Source organism: Orcinus orca, chromosome 3 (genome assembly GCF_937001465.1).
Source record: "Orcinus orca chromosome 3, mOrcOrc1.1, whole genome shotgun sequence".
NCBI classification, from domain to species: domain Eukaryota; kingdom Metazoa; phylum Chordata; class Mammalia; order Artiodactyla; family Delphinidae; genus Orcinus; species Orcinus orca.
In genome coordinates this window covers 34870687-34888528 of record NC_064561.1, presented here as the reverse complement: position 1 = coordinate 34888528, position 17842 = coordinate 34870687, and positions in this window count along the sequence as shown.

Genomic DNA, 17842 nt, shown 5'->3' with positions numbered 1-17842 from the left:
TTTTCTTTAGTTTGGTGTGTTCATTTATTTTGTGTGGTTGAATATTCCACTCATGAGTGAAATCATATGGTATTTGTCATTGCTGACTTATTTCACTTAGCATAATACCATCATGGTCCATCCATGTTGTCACAAATGACAAGATTTCATCTATTTTTATGGCTGAGTAGTATTCCATTGTATGTATATGCCACATCTTCTTTCTCCATTCATCCACTGATGAACACCTAAGTGGTTTCCATGTCTTGGTTACTGTAAATAGTGCTGTGATGAATATAGTGGTGTGGATATCTTTTCACCTTAGTGTTTTCCTATTATTTGAATAGGTAGCCTGAAATGGAATAACTGGATCATATGGTAGCTGTATTCTTAATTTTTTGAGGAATCTCCATACTTTTTTTTTCCATAGTGGCTGCACTAATTTACATTCCCACTAACAATGTAAGAGGGTTCCGTTTCCTCCACACCCTCTCTTAACATGTGTCATTTCTTGCTTTTTTGATAATAGCCATTCTAACAGATATGAGGTGATAGTTCATCATGGTTGTGATTTGCATTTCCCTATTAGTGATGTCGAATGTCTTTTCATGTGCCTTTTGGGCATTTGTATGTCTTCTTTGGATAAATGTCTGTTAAGATTTTCTGCTCATTTTTAATTAGGTTATTTCGTTGTTGTTGAGTTGTATGAGTTCTTTATATATTTTGGATTTTAATTCCTTACTGAATATATGATTTGCAAATATAATTTTTTATTTGGTAGGTTGTGTTTTCATTGTGTTGATTGTTTGCTGTGCAGAAGCTTTTTAGTTCAATGTAGTCCTATTTGTTTATTTTTGATTTTGTTTCCCTTGCCTGAGGAGACATATTCAGAAAGACTGCTAAGACCAATGTCAAAGAGCATACTGCCTCTGTTTTCCTCTAGAAGTTACATGGTTTCTGGTCTTACATTTAAGTCCTTAATACATCTTGAGTTGATTTTTGTGTATGGTATAAGGTAGTGGTCTAGTTTTATTCTTTTGATGAGGCGGTTCAGATTTCCCAGCACCATTTATTGAAGTCTGTCATTTTCCCATTTATATTCTCTGCTCCTTTGCTATAAATTAATTGTTTGTATATGTGTGGATTTATTTCTCGGTTCTCAATTCTGTTCCATTGATCTGTGTCTATTTTTCTGACAATACCATGTCGTTTGATTATTTTGTAGTCTATTTTTTTAGTGTAGTTTTGATAGCTTTGTAGTACAGTTTGAAATCAGGGATTGTGGTAACTCCAGCTTTGTACATTTTTTTCAGGATTGCTTTGGCTACTGGGTCTTTTTTATTTCTATATAAATTTTAGGATTTTTAATTCTATTTCCATGAAAAATTTCATTGGAATTTTGATAGGGATTGAATGTGTATTTTACTTTAGGTAATATGGACATTTAAACAATGTTAATTCTTCCAGTCCATGAGCATGGACTCTCTTACCTTTTCTTTGTGTCTTCTTCAGTTTATTTCAACAATGTCTTATAGTTTTCAGTATATAGTTCTTTCGCCTCCTTGCTTAAATTTATTCCTAGATATTTTATTCTTTTTGTTGCAATTGTAAATGGGACTATTTTCTTAATTTCTCTTTCTGCTAGCTTATTGTTAGCATATAAAAATGCAACAAATTTTTGTGTATCAATTTTGTACCTTGCAACTATATTGTATTCATTTATTATTTCTAACAGTATTTTGGTAGAGTCTTTAGGGTTTTTAATATATATATAAAAAATCATGTCATCCACAAATTTCAATAGTAAAAGTTTTATTTCTTTCTTCCTTCCTTTTGCTCTGACTGAAACTTCCAATACTGTATTGAATAAGAGTGGTGAGAGTGGCATCCTTGTCTTTTTCTTGATCTTTTTAGGGATAGCTTTCAGTTTTTTACTCTTGAGTGTGATGTTAGGTGTGGGTTTGTCACATACAGCCTTTATTATGTTAAGGTATTTTATATGTACTTTATTGAGAGTTTTTATCATAAATTGGTGTTGAATCTTATCAAATGCTTTTTCTGCATCTATTGAGATATTCATATGATTTTTATCCTTCACATCGTTAATGTGGTATATCATGTTGATTGATTTGTGAATGTTGAAGCATCCCTGCATCCCTGTAATAAATCTTACTTGATCATGTATGTTTCTTCTAATGTATTGTTGTATTTGGTTTGTTAGTATTTTGTTGAGGATTTTTCCATCTACATTTATCAGAGATATTGGCCTGTAGTTTTCATTTTTTGTATTGTCTTTGTGTGGTTTTAGTATCAGGGTAATGTTGGCCTTGTAAAATGAGTTAGAAACTGTTTCCTTCTTTTCAATTTTTTGGAAGCATTTGAAGGTAGGTATTATATCTTCTTTCAGTGTTTGGTAGAATTCACCTATGAAGCTGTCTGGTCCTGGATTTCTTTTTTTCAGAGGTTTTTGATTACTTTTTCAGTCTTCTTTTTAGTGATCAGTGTATTCACTTTTTCTCTTTCATTATTCAGTCTTGGAAAGTTGTATGATTCTAAAAATTTATCCATTTCTTCTGCGTTGTCCAATTTGTTGATGTATAGGTATTCTTAGTATTCTCATATAATCATTTGTATTTCTGTGGTATCTATTTTAATTTCATTTCTTTCATTTTTGATTTTATTTATCTGAGCTTTCTCTGTATTTTTCTTAGTGAGTCTGTCTAATGGTGTGTCAATTTTATCTTTTCAAAGAACCTGCTCTTATTTTTATTGATCTTTTATCTTTACAGTCTCTCTTTTATTTATTTCTGCTCTGATTGTATTATTTCCTTTTTCTAACTTTGGGCTTCATTTGTTCTTCTTTTTCTAGTTCCTTTAGATGTAAGGATAGATTGTTTATTTGAGCTTTTTCTTGTCTCAAATGAACAAGTCTCAAATGAGATAGACCTATATTGTTATAAACTTACCTCTTAGTACCCTTTTTACTTTAGCTCGTAAATTTTGTATTTTCCATTTTCATTTGTCTTCAGGTATTTTTTTCTCTTTCTCCTTTAACTTCTTTGGTGACCCAATAGTTGTGCAGTAGAATGTTGTTCAGTCTCCACATATTTGTGATTTTTCTAGCTTTCTTCTTGTAGTAGATTTCCAGTTTCATACCATTGTGGTTGGAAAAGACACTTGATACGTTTAAATCTACTCTTTTTTTTTTTTTCTGTGGTACGCGGGCCTCTCACTGTTGTGGCCTCTCCTGTTGCGGAGCACAGGCTCCAGACTCGCAGGCTCAGCGGCCATGGCTCACGGGCCCAGCCGCTCCGCGGCATGTGGGATCTTCCCAGACCGGGGCACGAACCCGCATCCCCTGCATCGGCAGATGGACTCTCAACCACTGTGCCACCAGGGAAGCCCGATTTAAATCTTAAATTTAATGAGACTTGAATCCCAGCATATGGTCTATCCTTGACAGAGTTCCATGTGCACTTGAGAAAGTGTATTCTGCAGCATATGGATGGAATGTTCTGTACATTCTATCAAACCTCTGTGGTCTAATGTTTCATTTAAGGCTGCTGTTTCCTTGTTGACTTTCTTTCTAGATGAGCCATCCCTTTATGTAAGTGTGGTGTTAAAGTGCCTTACTATTATTTTGTTGCTGTAAATTTTTCCCTTTTTGTCTGTTAATAATTGTTTTATATATGTTAGGTGCATATTTTAATCATTGTTATGTCTTGATGAATTATCTCTTTTATATTGTACACTGTCCATCTTTGACTCTTGTTACCTGTTTTGGCTTGAAGTGTATTTTCTCTGATATGAATATGGCTACACCTGCTTTCTTTTGGTTGCTATTAGCTTAGAGTATTGTCTTCTATCCACTTTGAGCCTATGTTTGTCTTAAGAACTGAGATGAGTTTTCTAAGGCAGTGTATAGTTGGTTGTTATTTATTAATCAATCCAGCTACTCTGTCTTTTGATTGGAGAATTCTATTCATTTACTAAATGTAAATGATTATTGATAAATGAAGACTTAATATTGCCATTTTATTTTTTCTTTTCTGTTTATATCTCCATGTTTCTTTTTCCTTGTTTCTGTCTGCCAGTTTGGTTTGGTGGTTTTCTATGATGTTTTCCTCAGTTTCCCTTTTTTTTTAATGTCTCTGCTCTAGATTTATGTTTTGTAGTTACCATCGGGTTTGTATAAAATATCTCATAGATAAAATATTCCTTTTCCTGTCTATAGCATCTGATCTTCAGTTGCCTCTATGAATTCTATCCTTTTCCCTTCTCATTTTATGTTTTTTCAGATTATCCCTTTTTATGTTGTTTGTTACCAAATTGAAGTATAGTTATTTTTATTCCTTTAAAAAACCTAGTCTGATTTAGAGTTTCAATTTTCTGATTCTGTCTGTCTATTTATCGTCTTACTCAACATTTTGTGTACTTTCGCCTTTTTTGTTTCAGGTAGAAGAGCCATAAGGCAAGTCTAGTATTGATGAACTCCCTCAGCTCTAGTTTGTTTGGGAAAGCCTTCATTTCTCCTTCATATCTGAATGATAACTGTGCTGGAAAGAGTATGTGTTTTTTGTGGACAGTTTTATCTTTCAGTATTTTGAGAATGCTATTACACTCCCTCGTGACTTATAGAATTTCTGTTGAGAAATCTGCTGATAGCGTAATGGGGGTTACTTTGTAGGTTACCATCCTTTTTTTCTGTGGCTGCCTTTAAAATTTTTTCTTTGTGGTTGACTTTTGGCAGTTTTCACATAATGTGTCTTGGAAAAGGTCTTTTTGCATTAAGGTTTCTTAATAGGTTTTCTCTTAACTTCATTGACCTGTAGATGCAGTTCCTTCCCCAGGTATGGGAAGTTCTCAGCTATTATTTCTTTAAATAAACTCTCTACGTCCTTCTCCCTCTCTCCTCCTTCTAGGACACCCATTAGCCTTATATTGCCCTTCCTAAAAGTGCTGGATAGATCTCTTAGGATATCCTCATTTCTTTTAGATCTTAATTCTCTCTCCTTTTCTACCAGGATCATTTGTAGATTTGTATCTTCAGGCTTGCTAATTCTCTCTTCCATATGGTCTACTCTATTTCCAGTGCTCTCTAATGTGTTATCTCATTTATTGCATCTTCAGCCTCAGAATTTCTGTTGGTTCTCTTTTAGATTTAAATCTCTTTGGTAAAGTTTTCCTTCTGTTTACTAATTTCATCCCTGAGCTCCTCAAACTGCCTTTCTGAGTTTTTTCTAGCTTGTGCATTTCTTCATGACAGCTATTTTGAATTCTCTATCTGTTAGATCACTCTATTCCATGACTTTAGCTTTTGAATTGTCATTTTCTTTTTGTGATTTAGTGTTACTGTGGATTTTCGTGGCACTTCATGAGTTGTTCCTCTGCTGTTGTATTTGAAGTAGCAAACACTTCGCTTCTTTAGATAAAGCTTTTTTTACTTGATTGTAAAAATTCAAGGTTAGTATTTAGAGGCCCTTCTTTTGTTTTTCAGTAGGTGGCGGTATAGCACAAGTTTTTGGTTTCTCCTACCTGAGCTGCCTCTGGTTGTATCGCTCTTCGATAATCCGTTCTTTCCACCCTTCACTGCCTCTGCCAGAGTTCTTGCCCTGTGCCCTTACTGTTGCTTCTTGTGCCTTCGGGCTGGCTTCTGCCTTGCTGGCTTCTGCCTTCTGCTGCTGTTGCTGGTGCAGCTTCCTGGGGTGCCCAGATGGTGGGCGTCTGCACTGCCTCAGGGGTAGCCTGGTTCATGGACTCTGCCTCTACCATATCCAGGTTTGTTAGGTTCATGGGCACCGCCTCTTGGGTGTAGGGGCTGGAGTCGCAGGTGCCTTTGCAGCTAGAGGGATGGAGTGAGAGGCCATGCTGCCTCTCCTGCCCTGTTCTCAGTAGTAGAGTGTGCTGCTGCAGTCAGGGGACTAGAGTTGTATGCACAGCCTCCCCTGCTACTCCTGGGTTCTCAGGGGCCACAGGGTCACCCGTTGTGCTGGGGGGGGATGGGATCCTCAGCATCGCCTCTGTTGTTCCCACCTTCTGCTTCCTCTGTGTGTTCCATTCCACCCATCTTTAGATGTGCACGTGTGTGGACTTCTCCAGTGTATGTTGGGCAGAAGAACCTTTATGATGTTATGGACGTTTTACTGGGTATATATTGAAGGGGACAGAGAAAGGGAGCAAAGTGTCTTATGATGCAGTGATGCTCATGCCACCCCCTCCACCTTATTTTTGATTACTGTTACCATGGTATGTGTCTATTTTATCACTGCTTTTAACCCATTAGTGCTTTAGATTTGAAGTGCATTTCCAAAAGAAGCACATAATTGGATTTTGCTTTGTATCCAATCTGACAGTATTTGTCTTCTAAGTGTTTAGAACGTTTATATTTTCTGTGATGATCAATAAAATTTAAATCTACCATATTGCTATTTTCCCACATGTGCTTTCTTGCCTTTTCTCTCTCTTTTTTCCCCTGCCTTCTTTGGTAATAATTGGGTAGTGTTTATGATTCCCTCTTGTCTCCTTTGTTACTAGCTATGATTCTTTGCATGTTATTCTAATGGTTGCTTTAGAATTTGTGGCATCCATATTTGACTCATCACAGTCTACCTTCAAGTAATATTATGCCACTTCACATGTCATGTAGGAACCTTACATTAGTATACTTTCATTTTTGACTCCCTGCCTTTGTGATATTTTTGTCATACTTTTAAGTACATTATAAACATCATACTACATTTTTTTTTTTTTTTTTTTTTTTGTGGTGTGGGGGCCTCTCACTGTTGTGGCCTCTTCCATTGCGGAGCACAGGCTCCGGACGCGCAGGCTTAGCGGCCATGGCCCACGGGCCCAGCCGCTCTGCGGCATGTGGGATCTTCCCGGACTGGGGCACGAACCCGTGTCCCCTGCATCGGCAGGCGGACTCTCAACCACCGCGCCACCAGGGAAGCCCCATACTACATTTTTAATTATTATTTTTGTTTAGGCAGTCAATTATTGTTTATATAGATTTAAATTACAGAAATTGCATATTTATCCAGATAACCACCATTTCTTTTATCTTTCATTTATTTGTGTAGATTCATATTTCCACCTGGCATTGTTTACTGATATTTCTGCTTGATGGATTTTCTTTAACATTTCTTGTAATGCAGATATGCTAGTGATGAATTCTTTCAACTGTTGTATGAAAAAGTCTTCACTTTGCTTTCATTTCTTGTTGAATCGACTTTATTTTCAAAAACTGTTTAGGTTCACAACAAAATTAAGAGGAAAGCAAAGAGATGTCCCATGTATCCCCTGCCCCCATAAGTATAACCTTCTCCCCCCATTATTAGCATCCCCCACCAGAGTGGTACATGTTTTAAATATGATGAACTTACATTGCCACATCATTATCATACAGAATCCACAGTTTATATTAGATTTCACTCTTTTTTTTTTTTTTTTTTTTTTTTTTTGTGGTACATGGGTCTCTCAGTGTTGTGGCCTCTCCCGTTGCGGAGCACAGGCTCCGGACGCGCAGGCTCAGCGGCCATGGCTCAGGGGCCCAGCCGCTCCGCGGCACATGGGATCCTCCCGGACCAGGGTACGAACCCGTATCCCCTGCATCGGCAGGCAAACTCTCAACCACTGCGTCACCAGGGAAGCCCTAGACTTCATTCTTGGTGTTGCAAATTCTATACGTTTAAATGTATAATGGCATATATCCACCATTGCAGTATTATGAAAGTTTCAGGGTTTTTTTTTCAACTCACCACCTTTGCTTTATTGCTAATAAGTACTTCAGACAGACTTAGAGATGTCTTCTTGGAGGAAAGAGTCCAGCAACACCAAGAATCCAGAAGAGACCAAGACTGTGAAACAGATGTGTTGGGCTGGAAAAATCCCCTTGACCACAAGAATGAGAAAATTGTGGTCGCTTTGTCTTCCACCCAGTCAGGGCCCAAAGCTCCTGCTATACCTTATCTTGAAGTGTCAGCAGGAGAATGGTTGCAGGTGCTCAGCCTGGGGACCACCTATCTCTTACCTCAAATCTCCCTTGAGTGATGTGGACCCCAAGAACTCTTTATTGGGAGGATGAGGGGTGGAGGTCTGTCTTCAGCTTCTTCAGTCTGGCACTGGGCTCGTGGACCCTACCTAATTGGGGCCACGGAACTCTTGCCCTGTCTTATCCAGGGGCCCCAGGGTGACTTCTGCTGTTATTCTGGTAGGATCTATGTCAGGGAGTGGCTGGAATCCCTGCATCACCATCATCTTGATGTGGAATTGTTGCAACCGGGAAGAAACAAAATTAACAAGTAGATTAAAAAGGCAGGGACCAAAGTTCAGTAAAAGGATTATGGCAACTAGAGGCTCAAGCAGGGGGTAAGAACCAGGTCACACTTGGTAACATCTCCTTAACTGCAGTCTAGATAGTCAGTGCTTGGGTTACCCTGTCCGAAGGAATGAAGCCATTTGGTGTGGTCACATGTTCTTGACGTCCTTTTCTACTACCCCAGTGCTATTGATGTAGGTGCAACGTGTCTTATTGATAACTGCACATACTCCTTGTTTGGCTAGGAAGAAGTCCAAGGCCAGTCTATTAGCCATCACTTTATTAGCCAAGGAACTTAGAGACAATGAGAGTCTGATGAGTGCGTTTCCTGTGGATTCACTCAGGACAGACAGGGCATCTGAAAGATTGTGGAACAACGCTTAGTGATAAACAAAGCCTCCCCAAGGGGCCACCAAACCAACCAACGGCAGCTCCATTTCCTGCTGAAAGGAGGCCAATTGCCCTTTTGCCCCAGCGGTGGGTGATGTTATAGATGGTAATACCTGTGTTTGTTTGGTTACTCAGTTGGCCTAGCGTTACATTGTCCTTTAAACAGAGCATTGTCTATATAAGGAAAGGCCACAGCTAATCCCAGGAAAGGGGAAGAGGGATTGGGGTTTTTTGAAGAGGACATTCAGTTTATATCTGGACCACAAAGAAGTAGATGTCTGGGAGGGGCACATGCCTGACATACTGTTGTGGAATTAAACCACTTCAGTAGAGGGTCTGCCCAAGGGGGTTCTGGTGCAGTTGGAGGACAGGATCCCACCATTGAATAAGGGTGTATGAGTCTTTTTGAAGGCTTTCGAGAGGCAAAAAACATGTATCACACGCGGGGAAGATGTGTGTCAGATGCTTGGCTCCAGGCCTGTCCAGGAGACACACATCCCACTGGCCGGCTGATCTTGGGGGCACCAGTAGATGGCATTGCCTGTTTCGTCTTCGCAGTTAGAATTCGGGGTAATGGCGGTGATGCCAACAGCCGGTGCATTGCAGATTTTAGTTCCAGGCTTCTGGCAGAAGCAACAAGATGAGTTACTTATTAATGCGGTTGTCACTTGGCTTGGGGATCACCTTCTTGAAGAGGTATTTGAGGTCTTGGGCAGGTTCACGGGAATAGCTGGGATGTGTGTCTTCAGATTCCTTGAATCCAGGGATCCGAGTCAGGGCACCAAGGCCCCTAGACTGATGCTGGTTTACCTTAGGGTCTCCAGCCGGATCACCGACAGCCCTGTACAGAGAAGCAGATCTGGAGGTTCCGACTTCCTGACGGAACTGGGGGGAGGGGAAAGCAGAAACGTGTCGAAGGCTGAGGACCAAGATGGGGCTCAGGCGGAGGCTGGATCTGGGCGCTCGGGCGCTAGGTTGGCTGGTGGGTTTGGGCCACGTCCCCAGCCCCTCCGGGCCTGGTTCCTCCCTCGACCGTGGCACACAGAACCACGGAGGACAACCTCTCCAATCTCGTACTTGATCCGGAAAGCAAAAGTTTCAGTTTTTTTTAGGAAAACCTTCTGTGTCTCTTGCCTATTCATCCTTCCCTACCCCAATCCCTGGCAACCACCAAAACCAGTTTTTTTTACAGTCTCCATAGCTTTGCCTTTTCCGAACATCATATATTGGAATCGTACAGTATGTAGCTTTTATAGACTGCTTCTTTCACCTAGTAATATGCATGTAAGGTCCTCCATGTCTTTTCATTGCTTGATGGCTCACTTCTTTTTAGCAGAATAATATTCTGTTGTCTGGATGTACCACAGTTCATCTACTGAAAGACATATTGGTTGCTTCCCAATTTTGAATAAAGCTGCTATAAATATTTGTATGCAGTTTTTTGTGTGGACATAAGTTTTTGACTCCTTTGAGTATGATATTCTTCATATTCAGAGACTGTACGCATTATAGGAGACACCCCATCTTTCACCTTTGATCCTCCTTTTCCAGTCCTAGCCTGCTATCTTGCTGCTGGGGCCCTTGATTATTCTACTATCTCTTATCCAACGTTGATATTTATTAAATACTATTTAATACCATTTTAGGGTTGATTCATCTTCTCTTTGACTTACGGACTGGAAGTTTTGAACTGTAAGAGATATAATTTTCTGAAAGCCTATAACTTCTTAACTACAATTACCAACTTTTTTTTAGTCACTTGTTTTAATCCTTTAATTTCACCCTTTGGCATTTTCACAGCTCATCAGCACACTGGAAGTGAGGAATAATTTTGGTTAAATATATCTTTCTCTTTCTCTTCTTTGAGAAATGCTACTATGACAATGCATTTATTGTTTTCATGTCTTTAAAATCTCATAAAATATATTTGATTATATTCGCCTATATTTGCCTAATAAGGGTCTCTTGTTCTAAAAAACTAAGTAAGTGTTTTGAGTATCAAATGTTAAGTTGGAGCAAATTCACATTATTGAACTGGATTTTTTAAACATGAGGAGTTTAAAATATGAGTTATATGGGTTTAGTTATTGCATGTAATAAAATGTGGTCACGGTGTAGGCTAATTTTATTAATCATTCTAAATAAATGAGGAATTACATGAAAACAAGATTCAGGAAGTTTTGAGAGTATATTCATTTCACCAGTGTAGGAGAAATTCTTAAGGCTGACCTGATGGCAGAGTGTCCAGTTGGATAGAATGATTGTTGAAAATGCTGCCTTGAATAGAACTGTACTCATGCCATATGAGGTTGATAACCATCTTATTTTCCATCACTGTAAGTCTTTGGTTGTCTGAAAGGTACTATGCAAAATCCAAAATCTTAAATCTCTGATGGTCAAGATTGATTACGAGTGATTTTTCAAATTCTTTTTTTCTGCTGCTTTGCTGAATTTATATACAATGTATGTGTAGTTTATGTGTAGGTTTCTAAAAAAAATTAAAAACCCTTTTGCATACAGAAAATATTTTCTTGATTTATGATTGATAGATTAATATACTCCAACTAACTTCAAAGACTTGTGCTTTAAAAGCTTTTAAATGCAACCGTTTCCTTAATCAGAGAATTATTTGGGTAAGTTTAACATTGGGTTAGAGTAGAGGAATAGAAAAGAAATGTAAACGTGACATACTTTGGAAATTACCGGCAGTGGCATTCTTGTCTCTCCCATTACCAATAGTTAATGTTTTGGGCACTTCAGATTGCCATATCTTTAATGAGAATTAGCTCCTACAGGGCCTAAATATCAAGGGCTTGGTGACAGTAGTTTATTTTACCATCAGCAAGATAAGTAAATCTCAGCATTCCAGATGCCATAGAATTCCTATAGCCATTGCAGAGAGCTGACTATATTGACATCTGGTCACTTGGCAATTATAGCCTTTGCATGAGAAGTTGCTGTCCAAGGTGATTTCTTTCTCATGCATTCTAAATACCAGCAATACCAGGGCTGATGCAAAGTCCCTGTCAAATTCTCCAGACTCCTGATATATGACCATTTGTCAGTAGTTTCAAGCTAGCATTTTCAGTGTACTTCCAAACATCAAGCTTTTCTGTAGGGCTTCTGGAGCTGGAAAGGTGGCCTGGAGGGGAGGGGTTGGGGGAAGCTTACCACAGCCAACTGCTAAATTTGAAGGTTAAGTTTGCTTTAAATATTATTTTTGTAAGAAGGAAAATTGCCCATTAATCTTATTCTATGATCCTTGGGCCCAAGAAAATTAGAAGAAGGAGAGCCTTTGTTAAATACACACAAGGGTGTATTTCTGTCCTTTTGCATATAAACATTGGGAATAATTAATTGGGGTTTTCCCATAATATCTTACAAAGTCGAAAAACTAAAGGAGGGCTGATTATTTATTAGCTTGATGTGTAATCATCTCGTGGCGTGAAAATTTCCTTGGGCAATTTTTGACAGCAGTGAGATGAATGGTTCAATGGTGTATACTAATTGTAATTTACAATTATGCCTTTGAATGCTGTCATAGAAATGATCTCATGTATTGGGGAGTCACACTAGATGTGTTCATAAATGAAAGACAGTTGATTAGATTTATTTAATATTGTTTTAGGAGTGAAAACAAAGGTCAGTAAATAAAACTTACAGAAATAATAGAAGAATTTACCAGAAAATTGAGTTATTTTAAAAAAATGGAATTAGCTCTCTCTCTAGGTAGTGAATTCCCTGTTGCTAAATTGGATGGTCAGTATTGGGACAGGTAGCCTCTGATATCAATCTCATTTATTGAATATTTGCTATGTGTCTACATTGTAGTAATAAACTCAAAGGCTTCCTAGGACAGGTAAACCCAGGTTAAGGCCGTGGAGTGTGGTGTCTGGGGCAAATTGGAGAATGCCTTCTCTGCTTAAAGTCACTTAAATTCAAATAAAAAATAAAGTCCACTGTGCTGGCCAAACAAAAGATCTAACTAACCTACTGCATTTACTGTGGTAGGCTTATTCATATACAGGAGTTTTATTTTATCATTAAATTCAACACTACATTATTCTGGTTTTACAAATACATGACCTGAGACTGGGTAATTTGGCTGTGCTCAAATAGCTATTCAGTGGAAGAACTAGAATCATGGTATCGTGGTTAATTCATTTTATCTTCCTGATAACACAGACCTTAAGAAGTTAAACTGCTTCTCTAACATTCCCAGGTATTTTCTGAAAAAGCCCAAACTGGTACATGGTCCATTTTATTCCAAGTCAGTTTGGATTCTTTCGTTGACATATGTTGATGGCAGTGCCGTTTTTTAGATGATGACACAGTAGGTACTTGGGAAGGGTTATCTGTATATAATTTCAGGCTTGGCACCATAAGGAAAATGAGAGAGGGTGACACAGACAGAAGCATTTATTTAACTATTTAAATAAAATAGTTGACCATAGGTAAGGTATGGTGAGTGTAATGGGTTGAATAGTGTCCTCCCAAAGTTGATGTCCACTCAGGACCTCAGAATGGGTTTGGAAATAGGGTCTTTGCAGTTATAATTAGTTAAGGATATAGAGGAGAAATCATCTTGCAGTTAGAGTGGACCGAAACCCAGTGACAGTTGCCCTTATAAGAGCAGAGGACACGTAGAGAGACACTCAGGCACAGAGGAAGCAGAGACATAGAGAAGAAAGCCATGGTGGAGGCAGATACTAGGGTTAAATGATGCTACAAACCAAGGAGTACCGAGGAATGCCAGCAACCACCAGAATCTGGGATAGCGGCCTGGGGCAGACTGTTCCTTAGAGTGCCTGGCAGGAACCAACCCTGCTGTCATCTTGATTTCAGACTTCTAGACTCCATAACTGCAAATAACAAATTTCTGTTGTTTTAAGCCACAAAATTTGTGGCAGTTGGTTATAGCAGCCTCAGGAAATGAAAATGGTAAGATACTCCAAAAAGTCTTCCTGTCCCTCAATGCCCACTCCCACGCACACATAAACATATGTGCTTTCCAGCTCTGGGTCCCTGGGTCCCTGGAAATATAACATCACTGGAGTTCTTTTTAAGTATATTATTAATAAATTCCTATCAAAATAAAAATATCTTACCTAGGAAGAGTAACATATCAAACCTTAACTTAATAGCATAATTCTTTTAAAAAATGATTGTTTCTAATATCTTACTGTAGACCCCCTTCTGCTGGTTCAGACAGTATTTTAACTGATTTGAGTGAGGATACTTGAAGGTAAAAGTCAAATGCTTCTGGCTTTTAGTTTCTGAGAGTTGCAATTGTTAAAAATCATGACTATATCTTTAAAGCATACTTTATATCATATTAATGTACTAAAACTCATGGTGATACAGAATACTTGATTATAGTTTGCAGCCCAAAGGAAGGTATTTTTAAAGCAGTAGATTTAAATTTGGTATTGAACGTGTTCTTTATTTTTCAAGTGTAGTAGGACTACAAATTCATGTGATAGCTGAAAATCTGAGAAGATAATTAGGCCTATATTTCTTACTGCTTTAGGTTACTTGGAAGGGTAAATATTTTAATGGTTACACTTTCTGTCTACTTTCTGTTCAGGTACTCACATGAAGGCTTGATTAAGCATAAAGAAATAAACCAAGTCTAAATTTATGATGTCTTTTTATTCATAATAGAATAAAGCAAAATTTTTACTTCCTCTACATAAAATGCACATACATCTCCCCTACAAATTTGAATTATTTTTCTCATTTTCTTAGAGATGATGATTGCTTTTCTTTTTAGCATCTTTATTGGAGTATAATTGCTTTACAATGTTGTGTTAGTGTCTGCTGTATAACAAAGTGAATCAGCTATACGTATACATATATCCCCATACCCCCTCCCTCTTGCGTCTCCCTCCCACCCTCCCTATGCCACCCCTCTAGGTGGTCACAAAGCACCGAGCTGATCTCCATGTGCTATGCGTCTGCTTCCCACCAGCTATCTATTTTACGTTTGGTAGTGTATATATGTCCATGCCACTCTCTCGCTTTGTCCCAGCTTACCCTTCCCCATCCCCGTGTCCTCAAGTCCATTCTCTACACCTGCATCTTTATTCCTGTCCTGCCCCTAGGTTCATCAGAACCATTTTTTTCTTTTTTAGATTCCATATATATATGTGTTAGCATATGATATTTGTTTTAGAGATGATGATTTCTTAAGAAAAATTCTAGCAGAACTTCTGAAGTGATACTGAGAGAGGAGAAGCAAGGGTGAATGATGAATTTAGGTGTTATTTCATGTTTTTAAGCCTAAGACTTACACCAGCTCTTTTGTCCTATCACTGCAGTGCTTTGAGATTCCTGGTATTTTCTTGGCTCACCTTCATTGGCTCTGTAAATACTATTTCTGTATTACTGTAGATTGGGGTTTCAATACATCGCACTATTGATGATTTGCACCAGGTAATTTTGTTTGGGGGTGCTGTCTTGTGTATTATAGGATATTTAGCAGCATTTCCGGTTTTACCCGCTAGATGCCAGTAGTATTCCCTAAGTAGTGACAACCCAAAACATCTCCAGACATTGCCAAACGTCCCTGGGGAGCAAGATCATCCCTAGTTGAGAAGCACTGAAGTTTACATGCATTTTTCTCCTTGACGTTAAACCTGTGAAAGAACTTCCTGAGGGTTTGGGAATGGTTAGTTGCATTCTTTGATTTTTCCCCATATCGTTCATATTACAGACTACCAGAATTTTAGAATTAATTCTGAAGCTTCATTATACACATTCAAAATTCAAGACTCAAAAAGCTATGACTTGCTTCACCCAGCCACAGACTGGTAGAAATTGTCTTAGATCCTATAACTCTTTACATCTTCTAATCCTTGTTTACCTTCCCCTGTTTTATGACTACTAATGCTAGTACACATTTTAATTTCTCCTTACTCTTAGGTCTAAAAATCTTTCTATCTTTATCCACCATTTTCTCAGTAATTCTTTGTCATTGTCTAGCGTTCCAGTCTCTCCACTCTGCTCCACGTTTCTAGTTTAGTGCAGTAGACAAATTAATATACTTTTCTTTCTTGCACTTGAATGATGCTTTAGGTTCATTAGGTCTTTTTTTTTTTTTCTATTTAATCATTTCATTCATTCATTTGCCAAGTATTCGTTGAGTGTTTTCTAGAGTAAGGCCCTGTGCAAGATTCTGGGCATCTAGTAATGAATGAGACTGCTTGTCACTGTTGAACCAAAGACAACTTTTGGTACAAACAGACTTAAAATATCTTAATAGGGCATTAATCAAACTTTTCTTGGCTTACTCTTTCCTGTACTTCTCATTAGCTGAAATCTGGTTTTGTAGCCATTGGTAGGTCTGACATTTCTCTTCTTTCATGTTCTCTAGTTTCATTGGCCAAACACTTTAAATAATAATGTTAGTTACCAAATGACCTGTGGGGACCTCCCCCCTCCCACCCATGAACTTCTGGCTATTGTCTTCTCCCCACCTCTTCAGAAAACCCATGTATTGTTCACCTCCTCAAAGTGGAGTCTCATTTTGTCATTCCCTTACTTAACTATTTGATCCTCTGAGGATTTGCTAGTTCATCATTGACTTACAGTGCTACAATTTTTCAATCAGTTACTGTGTGGAAGAGTGTTGTAAGATAGAAATAGTATGTGACTCACATATTTACTTTTACATTTTCTTGTTGCCCCATAAAAAAGATACACAGTTGAATTAATTTAGTAATGTATTTTATTTAACCTAATATAACCAAATATTTACCATTTCAGTGTATCAGTATAAAAATGATTAATGAGATATTTTATGTTTTTTGTTTTGTACTAAGTCCTTGAAATATAATGTTTGTTTTCTACTTAAAGCACATCTCAGCTTGGACTAGCCATATCATAAGAACTCCAAACCCCCATGTGGCTAGTGAATAATCTGTTGGATGGCAGAGATTTGGAATATTAACTTTTCCGGTCTACCACACCGGAAGTGCAGAAAGTCCCAGCCAAGGTGTTATGGTGTCCCCAAGATTGGCATACCCTCCCACTCCAGAGATGTGTTTTCTTTTAATCGTCTTTTAAGTTTTTTCATATTGTCATTAGAAAATCCATTTAAGTGTGTGTTCCATGGAAAGGAAAGGGTTAGGTCTGTTGGATTCCTCACGGTAGTGAATGTAATAGTCTGGGGCTTACACTATTATGTCCCTATAAAGCATGCTGTACATCTCGTAACAAGACTGCCATTCATTTTTTCAATAAATCCTGCACAGGGATATTAGGGTCTGTGAACTGACAATTGACTTACTGCCTGGAAAATTATTCTTTATTGATTTATATTGCGTGGAGCAGACTGCAGATCTATAGTGTCTCTAATCAGAGAGAAAATGCTAAAGTTAGTGTCATTCTTATTTAGACAGGCAATTCTAAGGAGGAGAATTGGTTTAGCACCTCTAGGTGACATCTACATATTATTCAGTTTTTAATTCCTGTAATCCATGAATTAAAATACATAAAGAAAGTGAGACCAGGATAATTAATTTAAAAAAAGCCAAAGAGTCTGCAAATAAGTATTTTAAATGTCCACCTGACATTCTCTTTCTATGTGGAATGGGACACCTCGGCTTGATTTTTCTCTGTATCATATCTGGCTTGTTATCCACATATTGAAAATGCAAGTGTTTTAAATCAGTAAGACCTTTCAAATAGAAAGTGCTCTAAGTTGATAACTCAAGTTAGGGGAGGTTTCTAAAAAATATATTAAAATGATGTACTTAATTTCTACAAGCTACTACTTCAGGAAGCTCTCTAAGATTGGGAAGGGGCTGAGATCACCTGCCATCTTGCCCTGCCTTTTTGAGCCTCTGTTCTAATCAATAGGCTTCTGTCCAGTACATAACCTGAATTTAATTTAAATGCAAAAAGACAAAATACAGCAGCATGTTAGCTCATTGGTTGGGCAGAGGGCAGTGGAATCGGTAGGTTGCTATACCTGTATATACTCTGGGTATGTGAATTGGCTTTGGTTGTTCTACAACTTCCTTGAAACTGTATGTAAAACATGTACATGTGTGATTTTGTTTCTTCTGTTTTTTTCCCCTAGCGAGAGGGTCTGTATATCAGATTCTTAAATTGATTTAGGACCTTCAAAAAAATCTCAGATGCACACTGTGT